At 38.9% G+C, this 18,023-nt stretch overlaps 1 protein-coding gene and 1 long non-coding RNA gene across 7 annotated transcripts in view; one reads left to right on the top strand and one right to left on the bottom strand.

The window, feature by feature from the left end:
* Positions 1 to 13,819, bottom strand: part of NIPBL (NIPBL cohesin loading factor) — a 147,700-nt gene extending 133,881 nt beyond the window's left edge. For 4 of the 6 annotated variants that reach the window (XM_071730992.1, XM_071730991.1, XM_071730996.1 and 1 more), the window contains exon 1: positions 13,219 to 13,819. The gene's annotated coding sequence lies outside the window, so the exon portion shown is untranslated. The remainder of the gene's footprint in view (positions 1 to 13,218) is intronic. The other 2 variants (XM_071730994.1, XM_071730997.1) reach the window with 2 other exon arrangements.
* Positions 13,820 to 13,854: 35 nt separating this feature from the next.
* On the top strand, positions 13,855 to 15,374 carry LOC139789876 (uncharacterized). The gene is made up of 2 exons (XR_011723279.1): positions 13,855 to 14,508; positions 14,723 to 15,374. It is a non-coding gene; the product is annotated as an uncharacterized lncRNA (long non-coding RNA).
* Positions 15,375 to 18,023: the final 2,649 nt, after the last annotated feature.

The raw sequence follows: 18,023 nt of genomic DNA, 5'->3' as shown, positions 1-18,023 counted from the left end.
GGCCTCAACTATCTTAAACTTCCACAAAAACTGATATATTCACTGAAGGAGCAATAAGGAGTAGACAGTTTGCACTATTGGATGCCAAGGCAGTTATACAGATAGGGATATTGTCCTTTCCTAGCTATTCACCCAGGCCATCAAACTACTGAATTTCTGTCCTGTTTTCCAGTAGCCTAATCACTAACCTGTCACTAGCCACTGCATAAAACACAACTGAAAGGAGAGCAGATAAGTAGCAGCAACAAAGATGTTCCTGTAGCAAGAGGCTGTTCGCCTCCAAAAAAAAACCAAAAACAAAACAACAACTTAAACTCTTGACATTAAACTCACAGGACCCTATTTCACCTCCCCTATGAAGACAGGCTGAGGAACCTGGGGTTGTTAGCATGGAGAATAGGAGGCTTCCTTAAGTGGAGATGCCTCCCAGTACCTGAAAGGGGCCTAAGAAAGCTGGGAGTGACTTCTTGCTCAGGGGCACTGGGAGAGGACAAAGGGCAATTAGTTTAAAATGTGAAAAGGGGAGATTTGCATTGGATACTAGAAGGAATTTTTTTACTGTGAAGGTGGTAAGACACAGGAAAAAGTTGTCGAGAGAAGCAGGGGAAGCCCTATCCCTGGCAGTATTGCAGGGCAGTTTGAATGAGGCTCTAAGCAACCTTCTCTAGTGGTAAGTGCCCCTGCCCATGGCAGGAGGGTTGGATCCAGATGATCTTCAAGGTCCCTCCCCACCCTATCCATTCTATGATTCTATAACATGATCCAGGGACACATTTCAATTCACACTCCTTTTTCTCTGTAACAGTTGCCACAGGAGACCATAAATTAGAGCTTGCAGAACCACAAGTGGCCTTCCCAGGACACATATTTGATGCTATTGGCTGCTTGCTTTGGCACAAATGGTAATATTTGTCTGAAATACAAATTTATACTGACAGTAGTATGCTGAGTAGAACTTAATTGATATCTCACATAAATCAAGTCATTTACCTTTGTGTTTTACAGGTTCATATTACAAGGAACTTGAGCTCCCCCCACTGCTAATCATTCCTACTGTTTACTCAAAACAAACACACTTTTCTAGATCGACCAAGACAGTGGCTGTCAAGTTGGCATTTATTATTTCTGAGAGATTCTAAGGTAATTTTTAAAACAAAACTCTGTGACTTTTTTCAGCTTATCTGAGTTATTAGCCAATGGAACATACAAGCCTTTAAAAAAGGTGATTAGAAAAAAACCCTTTCAAGTTATCTGAAGCTAATTTACATCTACATTAACATACCACTGACAACTGTATTACTAAGCTACGTAAGTGATTAATTCATTAAACTATGCTCCAAATTTAGAAAGTTGAGTATGAAGAAACTGCAACAAGTAGGAGCCTACTACAGGCCACAATTCACTTCCACCCCACCCCTCCATAATCCAAATAATCTTTACCTTGCAGAAATTCATATAATGCTTAAAAATTCTTATGAAAAAAACCCAACTTAGCCTCAAAAAATGACCAAGTACCTATGACAGAAACATTAAAGCCAGTGTTGGTCATAATAGGGTAAATCTGATCAACCAAATCATTATATATTTAAACAAAAAATGGTTCTTAAATAGTCTTGCATGCAGTAAGAATATTTAGTACTACAGTCACTGAGTTAAGTGAATAAGTATTTTACTGTATTTGAATACACTAGTGTTTATGGACTAAGCTATTTAAAGTTCAACTGAAATTCTAACTAATTCCAGGAAGCAAATATGTTGATATCTATCAATGTCAAGTAATTATACCTGTGTAAATCCACTGAAGACTGTCCATTCACACAAGTGAATGACACAAGTGTCACATTATTTGACAAACAGTTCTATTAACGAACCTGTTTCTAACTTGATTTACAGGATATTTATTCATCATAATAATATACATGAAACTAAAGTAATTTCTTTCTGTCAAGGTGAATGTAATTTTAGTAAGAAGGAGAATGTCATCTTAGTAATAAGTGCTGTTCAGCAAATTTAATGTCTTTTGTAACTAATGCTATTTCTATAACTTAAGTATATCTATATTCTAATTGTTCCTTGTTTTTCATTGCAGAGTAATAAAAACATATAAAACTCATAATCATAAAACTCGTAAGGTTTTTTTGTTCTTGTTTAAGATAATTATCTGCTTGTATCTACAAAAAGCTTTATCATAACATTTAACAAGATTTCAAAATTAGAGTACTTTACAATGAGATATTTCACCTGTTTTGATCCTTCTTCCCAAAACACTTGTGCAAATGTGTACAGCAGTAATTAGATGCAGGCATGAGACCTTCAAAATTCTTCTATTAGACCAATACTATTTTCTACCAAATACACATAGGGTTACATGGAGTGTCAGCAACATTGGGCAAGTTGATTAGCAGACTCTCTCAACTTACTGCACATCACCTGACTTTCCAGAATTGTGAATATACACTAAGCCCATGAGAAATTCAACCTTGCTCCTTAGCCAACAACGAAACAGTGTTAAATAAAATCAAGTTATGTGCAATTGCCCCAGGCTACATATACACAACTGAACATCCACTGGAACTGAGCATGCAGTAATTTCAAATGATCAGGACTTAACAAGTTATGTTGAATCCTCAGAAGTTCACCTACAGAGCTTTTTAGAAGATTCCATTGTCTAATTGTTTATCAAGATGTGATAAAGAATTTGCTTAATAACATCATATGTCTACTTTGAGCCTAAAAAAGGATTTGGCAGGAAAAACCAAACATTTACAGAAAGAGAGAGAACTATTCTGCAGTCTATTAATTTAACACAATCATTTAACATGGCATAAAATTAAGTAAGTAGCTTTAGTTATTTTCTCCAGCTTGCACACAAAGATTGTAATATGATGTGAAAACTCATAATGTTTATCTTCCAGTATTATGATGACTTGTTTGTATAATGGTATCTAGAAAGATACAGAAAAAACAGTCTTGAAACCAGAGCATTTTTAATTCCAATTTCCACAACACTCAAATGGTATTTTTCATGGTAAAAATAAGTTAGTTATTTATGTAGGTAATAGTTCTAAACTTTACATCATGCTCGATAGAATCAGAAGGAATTACTCCAGTGAGAAAATATGCAGAGCTACAACTCTTAAATAATCTTTTCTAATAGTGATCCTAGAGTGCATAGTGTGCTCCTACAACTGTTTAAGCCATTAGTCACCTAACCTATCACCAGGAAAGTTCACCTACATCTTTACTTCAGCGCATGTCAGGACTGCCACTATTTTTGCTGAACTAAGCAGCTCAACACCTAAGCCTGGCAATTTTCTTCAGAGTAGAAAAGTCCATCTTTGACAGGCTTTGAACATGCCAAACACACAAAAAAATCATTGCTTCACACACCACATCCAACCCTTCACTCAAAATCTCTGTAGGGCAGAGAAAGCACACTTGCTTAGGGTATCAGACACACAGACTCTAAAATCCACCTCAGCAGCAGGAGGTTCAAACACACATTTGTCATTATCCATTAAAGTGTTTGACTGGCTCTACGGTTTTCCTCTCCTCTTGTCAAAGGAGCACTACATCGCAATGCAAAGAAAATTAACTGGAACAGAGAAAAAGCCTAAAAGAGAGAATATGATTATCAAATAAACTGATTTAAACTCTCAGGAGGTAAAAAATCCTCCCATGTTTCCTGTTGACTAACAAATGTGGATCCCTTACTCAGCACCGCAGGAGTTGTGATTTCCATTTTGCATGCTCATACATCCCAAAACTATTATTAACACCAAAGGTCTGACCTGTTCAGAGCAGTGAAGTCCCTTTTTGATCTCCAATTCCCTTTTTTTTTTGATGATGATGTAGACATCAAGATTAAAAATTTTACTTACTGCACTGTGGCAGCTGGTTTACAGGGCAATGCTTAAAAGATACTTCACTAAATGCATTTCCATATGTTAAAATTAATATAATTAAAAATGTTGAAGAGCTGACAAAAAAACCCCACCTCTAAAACAGAATATTCAGCACAGAAAAACTGACCAATAAATATTCAAACATTATTTTTTTCTGTTTATTAACTCAAAACTCAGGCTGAAAAATTGCATTTACAAAGTCTATCAGAAGTTACTACATGCCCCTTGCACTCAAGAATTCTGACACAGTCCTTGTATTACGTAACTGTCTAACATTTCCCTCCCACCCCTGGACCCAGTCTTCCTTCAGCTTACAGGCGGGATCTGCTCTGGAAACAAATCAGAAGCTATTCATAAGGCTGTAAGATCTGTTGTATACATGACTCTCCAACTTCAAGTGAAAACAAAAGAGAAGCATGAAGAGAAAGAGGTTGCAGACCAGATAGCAGGAAACATAAAAATGCAACTCTTGAAAATGTCATTCTATTTATATTACTAATGGTAAATATTTTTATGTTCCTATTCTCTTGCATGCTTCAAAGACTAATTTGAATAAGCACTGATTAGTCACATTTGTAACCAAAATTAGCAAACTATGTTCTGATACTATCACATACATTATGATGAATAAAACCCCAACATGTTAATTTAAAAGTCAGGTCCTATAGTTGCTCCAGTTAGACTTCTGGAGATATAAAGACCAACTTTTGAATCTCGGTTCCCAACTTCCATGATTACATGCACTCCTCAAAAACATTTAAAAAATAAGTATTTGTGAAGCATTCCAATACTGCAATAGATGCCACAGAAAAGCCTGTGAGGAAATTAAGAATTCTCTCTCTGGAGCAGGCCTTAATGATGTGAAGTGATTAAAGCAAAGGAGTATGCACTGAACACCAAGAAAAATCAAAATCATAAAAGACAGAGCTGGAAGCAATCTCAGGAGTCCCTTTATCCAAGGCAGAATCAACAATATATAAGGCAAACGACCGGAGGCATTAATATAACCTGTTGTGTTTTTTAACAACAATCAAGAAAAAGACCACTCATTCCAGTCACTGAAATAGGCATCCTGGCATTAAGAGAAGAAAAAAAAGAAAACCAAAAAACAGTGCTGACCACTATAATAGTAATCTGTTAAAAAAACCAAGAAAACAAAACATATAAAAAAACCAATAAAACAAAAATACAACTAAAAAAATAACCAAAACAATTCAAACAATGAATTCCTATGTGAAATAATGCTTCTTTGCCCAGTCAATCCTTGTTTTGTACTTCTGGCTTCTCATGCAATTTGTTCTTCTTCCCCTCTCTGGCCTCTCTAAGTATGTACTTCCCACTTATTCTCATCCCTGAACTGCTTCGCTTGACTGTACACTGAATTCCAAAGCCCTCTTCTGTCTTGGCTTCTTGCTAAAGCTGTTTTGACAACTCTTCTTCTGTCTCTACTAAAGGCACCTGTATCTGCCCCACCAGCTCCTTTACCCAGTCCTCATAGTTCAGTCTTTACTTTCTCAGGAACTCCAAGCTCTACCTTCTTCCTGCCCTTCAAACTCCTATCCCCAATATAAATCTGGTTCCTCTCCACCACTCTTCTCCTCCAATGTTGACCCTTGCAGCCACTTGCAAGCTCAGTTCTTATCTTTCCCAGACTCAAATGAATCAGCACTGTGGGTAAGCAAGGAAGGGTCATGAGAAAGCCAAGTCTATACTGCATCTCACTGCTCAGAACCTAGGGAACTTACTAGGGAAGTCCTGTTGCACTTTTGAAATTTTTAAACTTTAATGCCAACAGTCAGACAATTCAGCTGATTTTTCAGACATTGCCCAATTTTTGGGTGTGTTTTCAAATGGCAATTAAATTCGCATCCCCAATGCAAAAAAGTCACCTCAGTCTCAAATTCTACATTCCTTTTCCAAAGAATGGGGCTGTCCCAATTACTTGAAGAAATAATTTTTAAACATTTTTTCTCTATTTTAGCTTTAAGCTTTATTTAAAAAAAAACAAACAAAAAACAGTCAATAAAGAGCAGTCACCCAGCATGAAAGGTTTCAGCACAACTGACTGAAGCTTATCGAAGTCAGAAGCAAAATCAGTGCCTTCAAAGAGTACACATCAGGAAACTAGGGAGAAGTCACTACCGGTCCTACCTACACAAAACAAGTAGGGAACAACATGCATTCCTGAAGTTGACTAGTAACTCTTAGGCAACATTTCAGCTCCTTGTAACTGCCAACTTTGAATAGGATAGGAATACACTCCATTTCTTCTATGTTGCAGGTTATGCCTCAACATGAATTTTGTAAGCAAACTGCCAGAAAGAAACAATGATCACTGAGCATGCTAGCAGAAGAAAATCCATTTCGCATTCTTTAAAAAAAATATTAAAAAAAGAAAACCTAGCATCCATGTAGTAAAAAAAAAAAAACAATCATTATCTCCTTATTTGGAAGTACAAATTAAAAAAAAAAAATTCTCCAGGCACTTTTAATTTTCTTTTCTGGGGAAGAAAACAACAAACCAACTCCCACACAAAACCAAGCAACTAACCAAACCCAAAATCAAACCAAAACAAAGATAACTTGATTTTAGATCTCCACAAAGGATTCCCCATGAGTTCCCATCATGGCTGTACTAGAGGCTTAGCAAGATTTTCCCCTCCTTAAGACTACAAAACGCAGGCTCCAAATGATTTCTTCTGCAGAAACTGAGGTAGCTACTCTCTGTAGCATCTGAAGAGCAGCCTCTAAATTTATACCCCAATCCTTAATATCCAGCAATTATTAAAACAAAACACTTGAAAACAAAATTTCAGAGACTAAGTATTTGTGGTGTTTCCCTTTCTGAGTACAGGGTCAACACAGAGGACTGTCTGCAGGTGCAAACAAGAGCTAAGAATTGCACCATCACAGACACATACTTGCATTCAAAGAATGCAATAAAGAACATTACAGTAAAAAAAAAAAAAAAAAAAAAAAAAAAAAAAAAAAAGGTTAGTACCACAATACTAAATCAAGTGCGAAGAAATGTTGGAACTGCAGCTGCTTACATCTACAGTTCAGTCCTTTGTGTATTATGATAGTAATTCATTAAACTATCTACACTCTACAATTTTTTTTTTTTGCTATTCACAGGACCTCTATTTCCTATTTGTCACATGACATACACGTCATGAAACAAATCAGAGTTAGTGAGTAAAAGAAGGTGCCCTATGTGCAATGTTAAACTTTTTCACAAAGGAATTTGGATAAAATGTAGTTAATACACTCAACTGATTAGTTTCCCATCGAAGAGATCTTTTACTGGAAACTGCCATTTATACAAATCAACCCTTGTTTAAAAAAACCAAAAAACCAAAAAAACCCAAAAAAACCCTAAACAAACAAAAACCCTCACACTTTAAAACTTCAACATTTATTTCAGAGAAAATTTCTATCACAAGTAAAGACAGAAAGGAAAATAAAAAACAAACAAAACAAAAAATCCACAAAAAAACACACCCACAAAAAAAACCAAAACCAATAACCACAAAAAAAGACAGAGCACTACTTATTCTATCTGTTCCATAGTACACTTACACCAGAGCATGCAACTTTAAAGGTAATGAGGCAAAAAAAGCTAAACAACTTCTCTGCCCAATACAGATTGCAGGCATTTGGTGCTGGACTTCCCACATCCCAAAAGCAATGCTCTGGCTAGGAATACACTTAGGAAACCTCAGAATGTTGCTGTCCTAGCAGAGCCATGTAGCAGCTGAACACAAGTCATGCAAGGCAATGACGTAGTCTGACCGCTAGGCTGCAAAGGCTTCCCTTCCACAAGTTCCCATCAACTGCAACAACAACCAGTTCAGGAGGCAGAGTTTTACCCCTAATAGCCAGTAACCAAAGCTTAGGATATTCTCCAGGGTTGCTAGTTCCTGCTGGAAGTTAACAGAGTAGCATTTTTAATATCTATAACCAGTATTGCAGGCAACCTTGGGGGATTTGGGTTATTATCTAGCTGCTGCCTCTTTCTTCCTCATAAACTTTGAAAGATTTTGGTTTCTTCGCAATATGGAAGGTGATTCTTTTCAATTTTTCAGGACAGGATATCTACTCTTTTCCAGCTGCTGGCATTGACCAAGACAGCTGACACTCAATAGATGCTAAAGACCACCACAAAAAATCCATTCTATATTTCTTATGAATTCAGCACAAGAAACAATGAGACTGACACTTCGAAAAGCAGTGCACTCAGAACCACAAATAAAGAAAACAATGTTATGAACTTACTGAAAAATGCTGAAAAGTAACCCTAAAGCTCCGAAAAATAAAACATGTCAAGCTACACAAAAATTATAATCACTTCTAAAACTCACTATTTTGACTCTCTTTCCGTCTTCTGTGTGTAAAACAGGAATAATAATTTACAATGTGCAAAACCAAAGTTTTCTAATGTTCGTGAAGTGCAGCTACTTATTTTGAGATAATTCCTACAAATTAAGAGAAAAAGATGAATACAGCAGGTAATAAGGTAGCAGGCTGTACACTGAAAGACAAAGTAATATTAACTGTGTTGTAACAGTGTAACTGTGAGCTTGGCATTTCCCAAGCATCATATGAGGCACTGAATTGGGACTGTGAGGGTAAGGGGGAATACAGTAATATAGTTATAGGCCCAGTGTATGCAGAAGGGGCCTGGGTTTTTTGTTTCTGTAACCTTAGTCTGCTGTTTCCTTATCCAAACCCCTTACTTTCGCAGCCTATAGGCTTTTCTGATGCTGTTCCTCTAAAACATATTGCTTGTCTATACATAAACATGCTACAAAAAAATATAACCCATAAAATATTTGAGATCTCCAATTGAAAAACTAGTTATAACCAACTAATACAAACACTTAAGGCCATAAAAATTAACTCCTCTAGATTTTTTTTTTCTGGCTTTAATATGAGAAACAGTCTTCAATGTCTATGGTTTTTGAAATTATTTACGTAAACCCAGTAGTCACCTTCAAGTACAGTCTCAATAACCACATTCAGTTTGACCAGAATTCCTTTTAGGTTGTACGTACACTTGGGCCAAAATCCTTTATCTCCTCGCTTTTGCTAGTGAGATTTTTCCATAGTAAACAGTAAGGACAGGAAGTATGACACAAATCACAGGTCGGGCACTATCTCCTCAAACAACTTCCTCTCTCCTGAGGTGCAGTAGATGTCAATATAAAGCATTTCTCTCATATGTACTTTGGGGGTCATTACCAGCTACTGAGAAGTATGCATGTAAGACTGAGAAAAGAAAACAACAAATATAGAGGAACTATAATAATAGATTTTAGAATATGACCCTTTAACAATTTTAATTTCAATAATAATTCTTTTTTATAATTAAAAAAGATCATCACTGCATTGGGTTATTACCTGTGACACAAAGGTATACAATTTAAAGCATTTTTTGTAGGTATCTTTGTGCAACTGTTACTGCTGATGATTCAAAAACAGAAGCTGTTTTGCTTTCAGTAGAAGCAAACTGCTTTGCTTCTAACCTGTACTGCTTCTAATAAAAGCATAGGAAAATCAAGATTGAAATAAGCAGTATCGCACTGAAATGGCCATTTTGCTCAAATATTTTTTCATGACACTAAATAGCTACCCTAACATGCACAACCCATACCATGCCTCCCAGATGACCAAACTCTAAAGCTATCACTGTTCATATTTTTTTAATTAAGTACACTCATAATTGCCGTCAAAGTCTCCACACATTCATTCATATTATATACTCAATTTTTGGAAAGAATACCTTTGTAATTTGGAGACTGAATTCCTTTCCTAGGTCTAGATATTCTGAATAGAAGTATATTCCTTCCTTCTAGTTACAGCAGTTATCCACTGCTTTTGCATTTCTTGTTTGGTCTTAATGAAATTTTGATATAAATGCAATATAGTGACTAACACTTTGCAATACAATAGACACATAAAAGTATCTTGCCACTAAACACACAGAAAACTTGTTAGATTAATCCCTGACTCAAATAAATTTCTACTTTGCCTATTTTTTATCCAGTAGCCTTCAAAATACAGTTCTATTCATACTGCATTTAGCATTAAGGCTACAATAACTTAATAGTCATACAAACACATCAACAAAAAAAAAGTGGTTCTATCCCAAGGAGACTGCTATTTATTGCCTTGATTCTGCACATAGAATACGTGAACTCTAAAACTGAGAATCAAGTTGCAAAGGCCTACCTGTATTCTTACCTAGCATAGAAATCTGCATAGGGTTTTAGTGATACAATTTTGCTTCTCTGATCCTGTTCTGACCAAATGTAAAAAATCAATTATTCTACTGGTATGCCTGTTCCTATGCCTTGATTTTCAAAAACTATAAAAACAGCTGTAAAGGGCAGCAAAAGGCTTTAGGGAAATACATTTTTTGTTATAATAACTTCTGGTAAAACATTCAAGAAATGTATAGGAAAGAAATTAAATAAATCCTATGCACAGTAAACAAATTCAAAGTGTACAACGTAGCCAAAAGTACAAAGTAAAAAATAACAAGAAAAAAGCATTTTGCTCTTTCCATTAAAGTAATTGTTGCAACTAACATGTTCTGAACAATGAATTCTGTATTTCTATAGCATTAACAATATAACTACATCATCTTTTGGAAACTAGCGGTTATGATAAACACTGGAATAGTATAAACTCTTAACATTATGGGGAAGGTAGTCTGAAAGTGAGAAGAGTCCTGCTTAGCACACACACACAGACTCATATTCTTTAATGCGCTAAAAAACACAGTCTAATCCAAAAATTAGTCATCTTATAAACTTTTCCACTCTAAATATTCTTGTATGCTAAATATATTTTTCTGAGATAAAAGAAAATTACAACTATGTGAACTATGAAAAAAGTAACTAATTCAGGATTAAACATAAGGCTCAGAAGAACAAAACAAGAAAACTAATCACAAATCACAGACAGCATCTTAAAACATCCCTCTTATAAATACTCCTGTTTTTCGCATCAGGAAAGTGCTTGCTTTCTGATAAAAAAATAAAAAATGCATGCTTTCTGATTAAAAAATAAAAAAAAAAAAGAAAGAAAAAAAAGAAAAAAGGCATCGTAAGCACAACCCTGGCAAGATAAACTTGACAGGAACTACATAACAACGATAGCTCATTTCCTGTTCATATCTGGTATATTTAAAGTAAGGCTCCTTAAATTAAAAATAATTAGAGAAGTTGGTTACTGCTAGGTTAACAAACCCATTTTTGTTAAAACGAGAGCGGTTTTGAAACATTCGACGAAAAAAACTCTTAAGTGCTCCTGTCGCTTCCTGATGATGAAAACTACCCAAGAACTACAACTACTTCTGCACAGTCCTTTCTTTCCTGTAAAGCAGAGTTACACTCGCCCCTTCACATGCTACGGACCAAAAGAAAACAGCAATTTTGCTGCAACACACGGAGACAGGGACACTTAGAGACCACTAGTGGCTCCCTCTGCAATTCACAAAGTTTCAAAATAAAAAGCTGCTTTTTCGAAGTGTAAATGGTTCCTCTCTCAGCACGTAGGCCTGAGGCCCTGTTGCAAACAGTGTCTAACAGGACCAGGCAGCACAAAGACAGGAATGGGAGATTAGTGGGAGGGAGGGAGGCCGGGATTGGGGCTCAGCAGGATCTTCAGGCTTTTTAAAATTCAAACTGCTCCCTGACCAATACAAATCACGGACACGCTACTGACTCCTACACGGATTTACAGCATTAAAAACATGCATTCTACGTGACAGCTATATTAACTTCTACCTTTTCAACACATATCAGGACACTAAGAGGTACGATAGCACAATTCTATTGTAAGACACTAAACACTGCATACCAGAAAGCTACTGTGTTAGATACATTAACCTCTTATTATTTCAGCAAATCTGCCTGAACAACTAAAAAACCTGATGAAAAATAAACAAATTATGTAATGTTGGTACTTGCTTGCCATTTCCACATTTTCCTTCCCTATGAAAGATGAAACTTTCCATCTTCAGATTTCCCTGGATTATGCAATTTCTGTAGTATTTTTATTAGATCACAGGATGTCTGTTTTAAATTTCAATTTTTAGTAACACTCTCAACTTGACCTCACATAAGTCTGAGATTTACTTTACTGTAAATTAGCTACCATTTATTTATAAAGACCTGACACTTAATCAACAGTCATTTACAAAACGTATTTGACCTGTTAAAATGACACCTAATTACATATTCAAACATCATGGGCACAAACAGCCAATAACAACCTCAGGCTCTCAAAGTAATAGGGCCTGACAAGAAAGGATGACACTTTTTAAGCATTCCTCACTTTTCACTTAATTAAATTTACGTTTGATTTTGAAGTACTTTGATTAAGATCTCATCTTCATCTTGGTCACCTACACGTCACAAACATAGCACTTTACACACAACCTCCCCTTTTTTTTTTTTTTTTTTGTTTGTTTGTTTGTTAGGAGCAAAACCCACAATTTCTTCTGAATTTAGCACATACTCCTTTAACGTCTACAGTAAATAGACTCTCAGATTATGTGGAGTACCTGGTACAATATGCTTGCCTATCTGTATTTTCTGGGTATGCAGGTGTCCGTGTTGTGTCAATCATCCCACAAGAGCTAGTTTTATGCTATAAATATACTAAGTGATTAACACACTAATCAATCGGTATATTACTTAGCGATTAGGCCTCTGCATATTACAAATCCATACACATTCGAACTTCTGAATGTTCAGAATGCAGTTTGTTAGAAGGGAAAGACAACAGCGAAGAAAGGAAGTATTTTTGTTCCTGGGTATTTACATTGTCTCTCTTCCCCTATTCCTCCACTTAGTCTTTCCCCACTTCAGAAGGCTGTCTGCACTGGGACCCTCCTTCCTTGCCTTGGTGAAGTTGTAAATATGGCAAGGGATCAGTGCACATTTGCGGCTAATTGTATTGTTTCCTCCTCCTCTCCGGGCTGAGGCCTGTCACTGAGAAGCCGCTTCGCCTTTCTAATCCCCGAGCTGGAGTAAAGGCGCTGGCCGGCGGGCCTGCGCTCTCCACCGGGCCTGGGCCTCTCGGCAGCCCGGGAGGAACCAATTTCCTCCGCCAAACCTGAGCGACCAGGAAGGGGCCTGCGAAATAAACACCTCCGGTTGCCACTTACTCCCTTCTATCCCGGATAACAGCTAATCCCCTCTGCTCCCGGCAGTGCTGGGCCGCCTGGGCTGGGAGGCCCGGCCCGCTGCTGGCGAGGGCAGGGAGGGGAAGGGGAGACAAGGAGGAGGGAGGGGGGGGTTACCTGAGCAAATCGGCGTCTGAATCCAACGAGAATCCGAGAGAAGGGGAGAGAAATCCGCCCCCCTCCCTCCTCAGAGGAGCCGCCGCCGCTGGGCCGCCGCCGCCGCCGCGGAACAGGAGGAGGAGGGGAGATAATATAACAACAATAATCCGGGCCGGGAGGGGGGCTGGCTCCTCTTCCGTCTCCTCCTCAGTGCAGCGAACATGTAGAGCCGGGGGGGTGAGCGGCCGAGACAAATCCCTTCCCCCTGAGCCTGCTTCACAACATCAGCACGGGCCGCGCCGGGCCGAACCGGTTCCGAGACACACTCCGAGCAGCCGGGGAGCAAAGGGGGGGCGGCCGCGGAAGGGGGGGGGCAGCTCTGCCAAAGGGCCGCCGCCGCTGCCGCCGCCGCTCCCTCTGTGTATGAGTGCGGGAGGGCGGGGGAGGGGGCAGCCTAGGCACGGTGAGTCGGTACCGAGCGGGGAGGGGGGGGTAAGGGGAAGAGGAGGAGGAGGGGGAAGGATCCTGTGTGTGCCTCTCTCGATCCCTCTCAGAACAAAATGCCGACCGGAAGTGCAGCTGCAGGAATGACTCCCTCCACCGGCGCCAAACACCAACGGCCTCCCCCTTCCCTCCGCTGCCTCCTCCTCGCCCGCTCGCTCGCTCCCTTCCTTAACCAGCGCCGCTTCCGCCGCCGCCACTGCGCCGCTCCCCTCCCAGCGCCGCCGCAGCTGGAGCGGCTGCCTCCGCCTCGCTTCGCCTCGCCTCGCCTGGCGGCGGCGGGCACGGCTGAGCCTCCCCTGCGTGGCTGTCTCTCCCCTTCCCCACCCCTTCTTCGGCTGCCGCCTGAGTTTCTCTTTATTCTCCTTCTGGTGTGCGGAACGAGACCGGAGTTTATCCTCTAGGCCTGAGAGGAATTTCTTCAGCGATTTTGAAGAAATCAACATACAAAAAAACAAACAAACAAACAAACAAAACCTCAAACCGAGAAAAAAAAAACCCAAACAAACAAACAAAAAAAAAAAAAAAAACAAAAACCCACACGTTTGGGGTTTTATTTTTGACTTCCCTAAGGATGGTGGGGAGGACTGCAAAATACCGCCTCGCTGGGGGCAGACCTAAAAAGTCGCCTTAAAATGAAGCCACACAGGCGGCATTCGCCACCGACCCGACCCAGCGGGTCAGAGCCGGGACATTTGCCGGAGTTACGGTCGCTGCTTATGCCCGGCCCGGCGGGGGCACAGAGGCCGCGTCGCAGGAACTGGAGCACCCGATACAGAAAGTGTTGCCGGGGCGAGCGATTTCCAGGTGGACATACCGGAGTGGAGTGGCTTTTAAAAACATTATTTTGTTTTTTTTTGGAAGAGCACGGGTGTGGTGATGTTCCAGCGAAGGGATCTTCGCCTGGAGGCTGATGCTCCCTACCGCCACCAGTTTTAGTGGAAATATTTTAATTGTGGGTTGTGGAGGAGTGTTTGGAGAATGTCCTAGTCTGAAAGATTTTTTGTGTTCCTCTGTACAGGTAAAACCATGAGTAATCGTAGCACAGGGTAACAGTGAAGGATTTATATCCATGAAATTAACTATGTCTTTTCTTACTCACATCGCTTTGCTCCTCAGTACCTGGAGAGAAATCCCTTAATTTCCAGAGGAAACCTTGGTTGTCTGTCGACTTCAGGATTCAGCCATACAGTTGGACACAGCTGAAAACAACCTGTGACACATATACAAACCCTTTCAGCTCGGGATGGTTATTATTTCCTCAAAGGGATAATATCTTACACAATGCACTTGAATCTTTCCAAGTCTTAGGGTTTCCTGAATAATGCTCTGCCTTTAATACAGATTTTAAGTGTCTCTTGCAATCTTAACTTCTTAAATGTGTAATGTCAGATGAATCAAAACTATTACGTCTGTAATATGTGTTTTAGTTTGAAAGTACAGAAATGAAGATGGCACTGGAGAGTACGGTAACTCAGTACTGGAAATACTAATATCTAATGGGTAAGTGCTCATGTAAGTTTAATGGAGACAGAGTAAACTGAGCTCTGAAAAGAATGTATTGCATACCTTTGTTCCAAGTTAATATAAAAGCTCCCTATCCTATAGTTGTTCATGCATTTACAACTTCAAGTTACCCATTTGAAATAAAGAGAAATAATTAATACAGTAAATGACGTATGTTTGTAAATCTTTGCGCTTAATCCAATACAGTGAAACTCCATAATACCTCAAGAAGGAACACGTGTATCTTTACTTGGTAACAAACTAAGTTTAAGACTACCTCTATGGAGTTTACATACTTACTTGTATGTGGACATAACACATTTATGAATTCCCAGGAAAATGTGAAAATTACAAAATTGTCCCAGGAATACTACTTCAATCTGCTTCTAACAGATTTACCAGTTCATGTTAATAGTCTTTCTGTGATTTTAGTAATTTATTTTTTTCTCAATTGGTGTCTGCATGTAAATAAAATATAAATAATGAAAATTACCTTTTCAAATGCCAAATGAGGTTTAGCCAGTAAAAACATCATGGTGAGACACATTCTATTTGATTGTGTTTCACTCAGAATTTTGCAGTGAGAATGTCACTGCACCGTTTTATGCTTTAGAAATCCCATTCAATTAAAAGGATTTGTAGAAATGCTTGTTTTGCCTGAGTACTATGATGCTATTATCTGCGCAACAAAACAACTCATTTAAGTCACTGATTGTTTCAGAAGGTGGTGCTGTAACACACACAGTCCTGTTTTGAGCCAGGGCAGAACCAGTTTTCTCTTTAGTAATTTTACTTTTGAGTCAGTCCTCTTGACATATCTGAGCAAATCCAAATTCTCTTTTTCTTTTTTTCTTAAGGGAAATTAATTTTTTTTTTCCATTGAATATTGGTATAATCCACTTTTAAAAGGAAAGATCAAATTCTTGAACTGCATTCAGACAAGAGCTTCCTTGTATTCCTGTTGTCTTCAAAGGTCCACCCCCAACAATTTATTTCAGAATGGAGGCTGACAGTTTTCCTAAAATATACTTCAGTGTGCATGGAGTTCATCTCATGCCTAAAATGGCCAGAAAAAGGGGATAAACCGAGTATTTCAGAGTGTCAGCTGAAAAGATACCGAGTTACTTTACACCTTGCTTCTGTTCCAGGCCTTAGTCATGCGGTGAAGGTGGTGCTGATCCGTATGGGAGGAGCTGTGCAGTCAAACAAACATGACTGGCACGCAGAGACTCGTGTGCTGCACTGAGCAATGCTAGTGGCAGTGCAGAGGAAGGCAGAACTTTCTGAATTCCCCAGATACATCCACACCTATAATCCTGACAATGAACTGCAAATTTCAGGGTGAAGCTTTAGAACCTAATCCTACTCCTTTTGATGTCGATGGAGAATGTGTTTTGCCCTAAACAAATGACTGGGCTCCCACTAATCTATTTGCACACTCAATTATTCTTCAGACTGTTTCTGTTCTTCAAAGAGTATTTTAATGTGACTTTAAAAGGCAGAAATTAAAGCTCTTATTGCAGACAGGACGGTTTTAGAAATTTATTTCTCCAGAAATTTTCACAAAATCTGTGTTAAGTTATAGGTACCTCTCTTCTCTTTCTATTGTGCACAACTGCCTATTGAGATAAGCTTTCTAGATCCAAAGACAGTATGTGTTTGTGCACTCTTGAAAACAATGAAGAGCCTTCTTTGCCCTCTCTTCACTGTGATGTTAAGTTCCCTGACAGCTACATGTCATTATTCAGCTTCATAAATTATGGATGGCATGTAGTATTAAATTAAAAATATATCTGGCACCAATATTTTCTTAGAGCTTGCTTGTTGCAATTTGATTTTTTTTCCTATGGGATAAATGAAAAAGCATGTTGTGCTTTTCCATTTTTGTCTCTTCAGGTATGGTGTAACATACAGGTACCTGTAATTTTAAGTTGTTAGTGGGATGGACAAGCATTGTTACAGCTTACCTTTTTGTAAATTGTCGATAGCATTTCTGCCCCTATTTTTTTAAATGAATATGATGTACCAGTAAAAAAAATGTATTTTTTAATATTTTCTTGAATAATTTAAAATAACTTTCTTGATTTATTTTTTTTTTTAATCAAGCAGTCATTAGCTGTCATCCTAAATCTAAGTATTCCAACTACTTAGAACCTGGTGGTGAAGCTGGACTCAACTGCAAGTAGGAAGAATACAATAGTGAATGCTGTAATATAAAGTTATATTCTTTGTATTGACTTTAGTTCACAGTAGTGTCCAGTTCTGGGCCCCTCAGTTCAGGAAGGAGATTGAGGTGCTGGAGCAGGTCCAGAGAAGTGCAAGGAGGCTGTGAAGGGATCCAGCACAAGTCCTGTGAGGAAGGGCTGAGGGAGCTGGGGGTGTTCAGCCTGGAGAAGAGGAGGCTCAGGGGAGACCTCATCACTCTCTACAACTCCCTGAAAGGAGGGTGTAGCCAGGGGGGGGTTGGTCTCTTCTCCCGGGCAGCTCTCAGTAAGACAAGAGGGCATGGACTTGAGCTCTGCCAGGGGAGGTTTAGGTTAGATATTACGAAAAGTTTCTTTACAGAGAGGGCGATCAGACATTGGAATGGGCTGCCCAGGGAGGTGGTGGATTCTGTGTCCCTGGAGGTTTTTAAGAAGAGACTGAATGTGGCACTCAGTGCCATGGGCTGGGAACCACAGTGGTAGTGGATTAAGGGCTGGACTTGGTGATCTCAGAGTCCTTCTCAACCCAGATGCTCTGTAGCAAATAACAGAGCCATGTCATTAATAAGTTGGGGAATATTCACAGTGAGACATAAGCAATCTAATCAGATG

This window comes from Heliangelus exortis, chromosome Z (assembly GCF_036169615.1).
Source record: "Heliangelus exortis chromosome Z, bHelExo1.hap1, whole genome shotgun sequence".
Classification (NCBI taxonomy): domain Eukaryota; kingdom Metazoa; phylum Chordata; class Aves; order Apodiformes; family Trochilidae; genus Heliangelus; species Heliangelus exortis.
This window is presented reverse-complemented; position numbering and strand designations above follow the sequence as displayed.